Raw genomic sequence first — 9,404 nt, forward strand, 5'->3', positions numbered from 1 at the left:
ACTTGTATACCTAACTCTGAATTGTACCCTACATCTTTAAAATAAAAAAATTTAAAGTTTTTTTTAAAATTATGCATTTATTCCTGCATGTTTAAATTTCAGTCACCTTCAAAGTACTTTCCATTTGATGCAATCCACCTGTTGAGATGCTTTTTTCACTGCTGAAAACAGTGCTTGAACTCATCAGTTTTGGTGCTTTATAAGTGCTTCTGTTGTTTTTTGTTTCACCTCTTCCACATCAGCAAAGACATTTTTCTTTGAGGATTTCTTCATCTAGGGGAAGCAAAAAACAAAAGTCGCTCAGGGCAAGATGAATAGGGAGGGTGGAACACAAGGATGATGCTGTGTTTGGTCAAAAACTGCTGAACACTCAGTACAGTGAGGGCAGGTGCACTTGTAAATCACCCATCATGAAATGGACAAATGTGTTGAAAGAAATCTCCAAAAAAATTTTTACTGAAGCCAAAGGAACCTCTTACAACAACACTAGCTGGTACCCTGATATTGATGGGTTCCTAGAACACTTACCTAGCAGGGGAAGCCTGTACTACAAGGGGCCCACCCTCCAAAAAATAATTTGGGGGGTCCCCCTTATAGTGTATTACACACATACACACACACACACAAGCTATATAAAAGACATAGAGTTGTTTCTATCACTTTCTTATGCCTCCTCATTAAAAACTTGTCAATATACTTGGGAAACCAAATTTAAAATGGTGTATGCAGAAAAGAGATGTATTGACTTGTATAACAAAAATTCAAAGGCAGCCTAATCTGGGACCCAATCTGTCCCCCTCTCTTGGCTCTGAACTCCTCCATGTTGTCTTCAGTTTTAGGCTCTTCGTGGTGGTAAGATACCTCTCTACATCTCCAGAGTTTAAGGCCAGAAGCCTTGCTCCCAAAGTTCTCAGGACAAAAAGTCTTTCACTCTTCATTGACTCAGATCTGTCCAACCCTTAACTAACATCTGTGACCAGGCAAACGCAATGCTCCAAGTCGCCATGTCTACGTCACAGGCTCACATCAGACATGAAGGAGGAAATTGACTTTATACAGAGTATCTGACCTGAGAGTTGAGAAAAGAAGTTCCCCAAAGAAGAATCAGGGTACCATCAGCAGGAGAAGTGAATATCAGCAAATATCTACAACATAGGTGAATTACTATCACTGCTATAATAGATCACCACAAAGATAGTGGCTTAAAACATAAAAGATAACTTATTATCTTCCAGTTCTATAGGTCAGAAGCCTGAAATGAGTCTCACTGGCCAAAGACAAGGTGCCAGGACTGTGTCCTTCTGGAAGCTCTATGGAATATCTGTTTCCTTTCTTTTCCAGCTTCCAGAGGCTGCCTGTGTTCCTTGGGTCACGGTCCCTCCTTCATTTTCAAAGCCAGCATATCTTCAACTTTCTCTGATTCTGACACCCTCTTCTGCCTCTCTTGGTCATGTTTAAGAACTTTTATCATTACATTGGTCCCATCAGGATAATCTAGGACACATGGCTTACTGTAAAAGAAGCTGTTTAGCAACCTCAGTTTCATCTACAACCTTAATTCTCCCTGGACATGTAACATGACATATTCATAGTTTCTGTGAATTCAGACATGGATATCTTTGAGAGACCATTATTTTGCCTACGACAAGGTACACGTTGAACTGCCATCTGTAATCTCAAGGTGATATAACTAACCTTAAACTGTGTAAGTATTTCTTTATACTTGAGAATCCTTTATGTGAAATCCTTGTTCATGAAGTCATTCATTCATCCATTTAATAAATAGCCATTCCGTTACTACCATGGGTCAAGCATTATTTAGGCATTGAATTTTCGATGGTAAGCAAGATGGTTCCTTCTCTCATGGAGTTTACAACCTCATTCATGAACAGATCATAAATAAGTTTATTGGTAAATAATATTTAAATGCCTCTTTATTATTCATGTATTTATTTCTATGGAGGCTTTATTTTTCTCCAAATTGTTTTGAAAAACACTGTGTCTTAGAAAGTCTATTGCTCTCTGTTTTTCTAATCATTCTAATTTCCTTCTAGGTGATCAGGACACTGAAGAGAGGAGATGGCCTTTGGTAAAACATGGTGGATAGAAAATGGCATTCCCTGCCTGGAGTCCAGCTGAAATATTCCCGTGACCCAAAACAGTCACGTATGACTGTCCATATAAATTCTTAAACTACAGCACCTCCTCTAGAAGGTGGTTGGATTAGTAGGAAGCACCATGGCTGTCGGATTAGTGGGATGTGCCATGGCAGTTGGACTAGTAGGAAGCACCAGATTGCTCAAAAACAAACTAGGAGAAAGGCTCAGTTTTTCTATAAGTCAGTTAAATTAGAAATAAGGAGATCATCACAATTATGTTGGATGGATTCCTACATATTCCTACATATTCTTTAAATACTATCTAGCTATCATTAACAGACCATTACATAAGGAACACTAAGTTTTTCATTCAATCTTTTTTTTTTTTGCACTTGAAAGTTGATTTTTTTTATTTTGAATTTTTTTTCTTTTTTATGGTTTGTAAAATATACTTTTTTGATTTGTATCTTTTTATTTTAAAGCTATGGGGTACAATTCAGGATTAGGTATACAAGTGGACATCGAACTTATTCAATCTTTTTACTGTATCATCTTGAGCAAGTTTATGGCATGGCATGCTTATTCATAGGAGGTGGGTAAAAATACAGCCATCCTTCATACAGCTGTAATAAGGCTATTTTTAAAGGAGTATACAGCATGGGGCAAATCTTAGGACATAGGTCAAAGGGTTTTGTATACAATCACTAAAAATTCTTTCAGTGCTTCTGTAGCTCAAGCCACATTTTATACTTGTTATCTCACAAGAATCATAGGTCCCTTAAAAACATGACCTTGAAAAAAGCCTTTTAATGATGTGTTGACAGCAGCACCATTGACTCCCTCCTTTCCCAGGACACTTTCCTCCCCCAACAGAAATAACACAAATATTCACCCTGGAAGACCATTTTGTGCTACAACACATGACTGCAAACTTTAAATCTCAACCAAGCACCTCATGTTGCTGAAATAATTGACTTTCTCAGAAAATGAACACGAAAATAAGACTGGCCATCAAATATAGGGTTCTTTGGTGCATTCTTTATAATTCACAGATTTGGGACTGGATTTCTGCCAAATATTATTATATGTATCAACCTTGCATGCTTTCTTCCTATCTGAAACTTTATAGTGTTCCACACTTTTATTCATTTCATTCCTATTGCTCTATTAATCAAAATTCCTGCAGGATACTTAGAGAACGTTCAAAGACTGGAATTGAAGAGCGTTAAAAGAAGGATTATTTACAGAGGACAAATATGTGGCCAGTCAGGGAAAGAGCAAAGGAAACAAACACTCTGACCTCCCTTTCATCCCATCTTCTGATCTCCCACCAATACCTGTCATCAGCCAGCCCCAGGCAGATGACAGAGGGTAACACAGGCCATCGTCCTCAGTCTCCTGGGGCACAGGACAGAGTATGCACACATGGCGATGGCCCATGGGATGGAGGCCAATCACCAGCTCAACCATGTTGACTTTCCCTCCTCATGGCTGATCTGGCCACCTCCAGTGTGGAATACCCACCCAGCCAACAGCAGAGACCAAGCTAAGCCCTGACATGGCGACATTCCCAAGAGGACCAACCAGCCTGCTGGTAGACACCTTACATTGGGTGGGTGGGCTTCTGTCCCATACTACACACAAAAATAAACTCCAGGTGAATTAAAGAGAGGAAAAGTGCTGCAGAGATAGTAAAATGAACAGAATCTGTTAATAAATCACCTTAGGCTCGAAAAGGCCTTCTTTAGGATAGATATGATTTTCGGAAGCTCTGAGAGGGAATGATGGATTTTATTATTCAAAAATTGTGAACTTGTTCATTACAAAAGACAACACAAAGTTGAAAACAAGCAGTAGGTAGGAAGATATTTGCAACAAATAACAACAATAGCTAATTCATGTGGTGCCTGTTACGTGTCAGATACCACTCACTGTGCCCTCATTCATTGCTTCTACAACAATGTGAGGTAGGTACTATTATTATCCTTCCCATTCTTTAGTACAGGAAACTGAGATACAGAGTAACTTAGCCAAGATCACACAGCCTGTAAGTGGCACAGCCAAGATTTGAATTCAGATAGCCTGGCTTTAGGGACTACACTCATAACCCATACCCTATGTCACCCCTCTCTCACTCTCTCTCTCTTTCTCTTTTAATGCTACCTGAAAGAGACTATGAATATATATCCACAATATATACTAAAAAAAAAAATTCTGGTTGAGCATGATGGCTCATGTCTTATAATCTCAGCACTTTGGGAGGCTGAGGCAAGAAGATTGCTTAAGCCCAGGAGTTCGAGACCAGCCTAGGCAACAAAGTAAGACCTTGTCTTTAAAATGTATGTATATTCCTCAAATCAATAAGAAAAAAATAAAAACACAATAGAATTAAAAAAATAAAAATGTAATGTCTTGTTATGATACCCATGCTGGTCTCCAACTCCTGGGTTCAAGTGATCCTCCCATCTAGGTCTCCTCAAAGTGCTGGGATCACAGGCATGAGCCACCATACCCGGCCATGCATATTTTTTAATGATGTGTTATTTTTTTAATCTACTACATTAGCAAAAATTAAAAGATTGGAATCACGTATTGGCAAAGAAACAGGTGTTCTTATAGACTATAGATTAGAATACAAATTGGTAGAGCTTTCGTGGTAGCATATAAGAAAATGTTAAATATCCATTATCTGATATGTCAGCAATACCCATTGCTTGATATCTAATCTAGAGAAATATGTGCATGTGTGTACCAAGATATCTCTGTAATATCATTTTTAACGTTAAGATTTTGAAACCATCCAAGTGACAATCAGTATTGATTGCCAAAAACAAAAAAACAAGTCTGGGCTTGTAGCTCAGCCTGTAATCCCAGCACTTTGGGAGGCTGAGTGGATTGCCTGAGCCCACAGGTTCGAGACTAGACCGGGTAACTTGGCGAGACCTCATCTCTACAATAAATCAAAAATTAGCCGGGCATGGTAACGTGTGCCTGTAGTTCTGGCTACTTGAAAGGCTGAGGCAGAAGGACCGCCGGAGCCCAGCAGGTCAAAACTGGGATGGCCGTGAGCATGCCACTGCACTCCAGCCTGGGCAATGGAGTGATATTCCAACTCAAGAAACAAAACAAAGCCCGGCTCGGTGGCTCAGCCTGTAATCTCGCGCCTTTGGGAGGCTGAGGTGAGTGGATTGCCTGAGCCCGCGGGTTCGAGACCCGCCTGGGCAGCGAGACCTCATCTCTACAATAAATCAAAATATCAGCTGGGCGTGGTAGCGCACACTGTAATTCCGGCTACTCGGAAGGCTGAGGCAGAAGGATCACCGGAGCCCAGCAGGTCGAGGCTGCGGTGGCCGGGAGCGGCCACTGCACTCCAGTCTGGGCAACAGAGTGAAACTTTAACTCAAAAAAAAAAAAAAAAGAAGCAAAAACAAGAAAAACATGGTACGGTCTGTGAAGCACTGCACGATAGTTCAGAAGCAAGAGAGGCAATACCATCCAGTGATTTAAGCTCATAAACTCCTGAGTCAGTCTGGTGAGTCTCACATCTCAACTGCATGACTTACCATCTGTGTGACTGGCAACTCCTGAACCCCTCTGTGCCTCAGTGTTATCCGAAAGAAAGAATGAAGAAAACACACTTTGTTGTGAAAATTAAATAAGGTCGCTCACATGAAGTTCTCAGAACAGTGCCTGACATCCACAAAGTGCTCAATAAACGTTAGCTCTTGTGCTGTTTTGGTTTTTGTTTGTTTGTTTGTTTTTGTTTGTTATTTGTTTTTTTGTTGTTGTTTTGTTTTGCTTTTTTAGAGACAAGGTCTTGCTCTGTTGCCCAGGCTGGAGTGACATGCTCACTGCAGCCTTGAACTTCTAAACTCAAGCAATCCTCCTGCCGCAGTCTCTGAGTAGTGGGACTACCAGTATGCACCACCACACCCAGCTATTTTTTTTTTTTAAGAGACTGGGGTCTTGTTCTGTTGCCCAGGCTGGTCTTGAACTCCTGGTCTCAAGTAATCCTCCCGCCTTGGCCTCTCAAAGTGCTGAGATTACAGGCGCGAAACACCATGCCCAGCCTACTGCTGTTGTTGTAAATAATAACATCGAGATGTCCAAAACACATTTTTAAATGTATGCACACACAGTCACGAACATGCATGATATGATTGCAATTATATATATATGCATACATACCTATATAGGTACATTTATGCAAATATAGGTTAACACAAGCAACCACTCAAAGTCTTTTATAGTTGCTCATCCTTTTGGGAACAAATTATAATTAGAAAATAAATTACACTTCAAACTTTACATAGAAAAAAGACTGGAAGAAAATAAATAAAAATATTTACCATGACTGTTTTCAGATGTATTAAGGATGAGTTCATTTTGCTTCTTTTTTATTTTTCTTTTTCAATTTTTCTTCTAGTCTTCTGTATTCCTTTAGTAACAAAAATTTTTAAACACCCACAGTTGTTTTTTGTTTTTTTGTTTGTTTGTTTGATTTTAGTTGGAGTCTCACTCTGTCACCCAGGCTGGAGTGCAGTGGCACGCTTCCAGCCACCCCAGCGTCAACCCACTAGGCTCTGATGATCCTTCTGCCTCAGCCTTCCAAGTAGCTGGAACTACAGGTGCATGCTACCACACTGGATTTATTTACTTATTTTTTTTATTGCAGAGATGAGGTCTCACCAAGTTGCCCAGGCTGGCCTGGAACTCACGGGCTCAGGCAATCCACTGGCCTCGGCCTCCCAAAGTGCTGGGATGACAGGCTAAGTCACCAAGCCCAGTCTAACACCCACAGTTTTAACTAAAACCATTGAAAACACAGCAGAATGGTAATGTAACATTTGAAAATGAAGAACTTTTGTCAATACCAATTGTCTTCATGTTACAAAGTTAACTTTTGCAGGGGTTCTCTCTCTACCTCTTCAAATAGGAGGTATAAGGGTCTAAAAACAAGTCACAAAAATGCCTGCTGGTAAATAACTCATGGGAAGAAAGCTTAAAGGATTTAGGACCATTTTGTTTAGGAGATTACCCAGCAAAGTCCCAAACCCACAGCTTCAATACAGCCCCGAGACATGTGTTTTGTCTGACCATGGTATTTAACACAATTTCGAGTTTGGAAACCTCTACTGGGGCACACATTCTCCATTTTCTCATGGGTCTCATCATTTCTAATTGTCTTCAGTCCTTCTCCAGCTTTTATTTATGATACTGGTCTAGCCCCTAAATGCATTTGAGCTTGCAATGGCCAGTTAGACCCTAAGTACATAACCAAAAAGGAGCTTAAAGTTCTTCAAGAGTTTTGTATTCAGTATAAAGAAGTAGTGTACAGTTTTAAACCAGTAAGAGCTTTCAAAGTCCCGTGTCTTGCAACTTTTATTAGTAGGATTTTTAACTATAAGTCTCAGATGATTTTCACATAAGCTTTCCTCAGGATCAAGCATTAAAATATCGTTGAGAGTCCTACAATATAGTGGTTCTCAGCTTCAGTGTGGACAGAATGAATGTCACCTGGAGTGTTTGAAAATGTACATTGCTGGAGCCCCCCACCCCTGTCCTGAGATGCTGATTCAGCAGGTGATGCTCAATTAGGGAAACCTGAGACCACATTGCAAGAAGCAGTCTTATAGTAGAGACCTTTAGGGGTACCCATTAAATGCACAACTTCCCTCTTCATGGGGTGAGCCACAGCATCCCCAGACTGTATTTAGGGGTACCTCCTTCTGGTCACTGTGGATTGGCACAGGGGCCAATGTCTGCCTCAAACTGGGCCAATCAGATTCTCCATCCTAAGGGTTTGAACTTGGAATGCAGTGATGCTAATAATCTCTACTAATAAGCTGGAAGGATAGAAGACAAAAACCTAGGTGTTGCTATCTTCTGCCTTGTGTATGCAGAAGCAAAGAAAGCCGATTCTTTAAGGAAATGTAGCAGCAATGCTGAAAAAAACAAAATTGAGAGATCGTGCACTCCTGTATGAGGGTAAGGTCGCTGCTGTAACAAACACGCCCAGATTTCAGTGACTTAGCACAATAGAACTGTATGTCTCACTCACACAACAGCCTATCACGGGGCTTCTGGGTAGGGTGGCTCCCCTAGGCAGTTTGTCTCCTGGCTGTGTACAGTACCAAGCTCCTTCCATCGGTGGCTCTGCCCTCCTGTAAGTGCCTGGAGTCTTTTCTGTTCAGTCAGTGGATGGGGTAAGAAACATATAGGACATTTTTATGAGCCAGACCTGGGAGCAGCAGATGTCCTCTGCTGGCCAGAATGCAGCCACATGATCCCTCAACAAAGGATGTTGGGAAATGTACTCTAGTTATGTGCCCAAAGGAAAGAGGAAAATGGAGTTTGGTAAACACATAGTCTCTGCCACAAGTTCAATAAAAGAGAGACACTAAAAGAACAATTGCCAGGCTATCAAAAAATAAACAGAAAATAAATGTTGGTCAGGATGTGGGGAAATTGGAATCCTTGTGCTTTGCTGGTGGGTATGTAAAATTGTGCCATCACTGTGGAAAACAGGAAGGCAGCTCCTCAAAAAGCTGAAGACAGTATTAACATATGATCCAGAAATTCTACTGCTGGGGATATACCCAAAAAAATGAAAGCAGGGGCTCAAACAGATACTTTCACATCGATGTTCATAGCCACAATAGTCACAATAACCAAAAGGTGGAAACAGCCCAGGTGTCCACCAATGGAGGAATGGATAAATCAAATGTGGTCTATCCATAAAATGGAATGTTATTCAGTCTTAAAAAGAAAGGAAATTTGGATTCATGCTACAACAGGGATAGACCTTAGACACTATGCTAAGTGAGACAAGCCCAATACACGAGGGCAAATACTATATGATTCCACTACTATAAAATATCTAAAGTTGAAATATCTAGAGCCGTCTGGTATGGTAGTACACACCTGTAATCCAGCACTTTGAGGCCAAGAGTTCAAAACTAGCCTAGGACAACATAGCGAAACCTCCATCTCTAAAAGAAGGTTTAAAATAATTAGCCAAGCATGGTGAGGTGTACCTGTAGTCCTAGTTACATGGGAGGCTGAGGAGGGAGGATCACTTGAGCCCAGGAGTTTGAGGCTGCAGCAAATTGTGATTGTACCACTGCACTCCAGCCTGGGAGACAGAGTAGTTTTTGTCTCTAAAAAAAACAAAAAGAATATCTAGAGTCACCACACATGTAAAGACAGAAAGTTGATGGTGGTTACCAGGGGACGAGGGGAGGAGGGAACGTCTCTAGGACAGAGCTCAAACCTGAACCACAGCCACAAATACGAAAAGAAATG

The sequence above is a fragment of the Carlito syrichta genome, unplaced genomic scaffold (assembly GCF_000164805.1).
Source record: "Carlito syrichta isolate Samal-C Ts95f unplaced genomic scaffold, Tarsius_syrichta-2.0.1 Scaffold305668, whole genome shotgun sequence".
Lineage (NCBI taxonomy): Eukaryota > Metazoa > Chordata > Mammalia > Primates > Tarsiidae > Carlito > Carlito syrichta.